This window comes from Octopus bimaculoides, chromosome 6, assembly GCF_001194135.2.
Source record: "Octopus bimaculoides isolate UCB-OBI-ISO-001 chromosome 6, ASM119413v2, whole genome shotgun sequence".
Taxonomy (NCBI): Eukaryota; Metazoa; Mollusca; class Cephalopoda; order Octopoda; family Octopodidae; genus Octopus; species Octopus bimaculoides.
The window spans coordinates 80,644,565-80,645,544 of NC_068986.1; the positions used below are offsets into that span (position 1 = coordinate 80,644,565).

Genomic DNA, 980 nt, shown 5'->3' on the forward strand with positions numbered 1-980 from the left:
TCTGAAAGTATCTGTCATTACAGTATCAAAATGTGATTGTTTCAGTTAGTAGAATAGTTTCATTTTTAAAGTGAAAGTATTTGACATGAGTGTTTTTGTTTCACTTTTGACACGTAATACTTAAATAGTGGAGGAGATATTATGTTGCCGTGGGCTCGAACTCTGCAAGAAGTTAAATTTTTTTTTGACTAAAACACAACTGGAACCCTAAGTAAGGCATCTGTAAAATTTGAATGAAATTGGTTCCGTAGTTCTCGAGTTTTAGGGATTCACACAGACAGACAGACAGACAGACAGACAGACACACATTCTCATTTTTATATATATAGATGAAACGTTTAATATAACTTAATTTAGATAATTTATGAATTGACTTTTCAGTTTTTTTTTTTCGATATGAACTCTATCTCTCCTTTCTAACTGTAAAGAGCAATGAAAGAAAACTGGGAGTACATTACACGAGTTCTTTTATTAGTTTTCTCTTTTGATATATAATGATGCACATAGACTTCTGGTTATATGTCATACAGCTTAAATTTTAATTGCATTTTACAAATATATTTTTGTGAGTGTATTTATATGTATATCTATATATGTGTAAGTATATATATATATGTATGTATATATACATATGTATATGTATATATGTAAGTATATATATATATATACATACATACATACATACTATATATATATATAATATGGAGTGGTTGTGTGGTAAGTAGCTTGCTTATCAACCACATGGTTCTGGGTGTCTGTATTTGTTCCCCCAACATCTCTTGACAACCGATGGTGGTGTGTTTACGTCCCTGTAACTTAGCGGTTCGGCAAAATAGACCGATAGAATAAGTATTAGGCTTACAAAGAATAAGTCCTGGGATCGATTTGCTCGACTAAAGTCGGTACTCCAACATGGCTGCAGTCAAATGACTGAAACTAGTAAAAGAGTAAAATAGTATATATACATATATATATATATA

The 980-nt window shown here is 30.6% G+C and overlaps 1 protein-coding gene across 1 annotated transcript in view; it reads right to left on the reverse strand.

Annotated features, from left to right (window-relative positions):
- LOC106876899 (transcription factor HES-4) overlaps nt 1–980 on the reverse strand; it is a 92,344-nt gene that overhangs the window by 23,434 nt on the left and 67,930 nt on the right. The window lies entirely within an intron of this gene.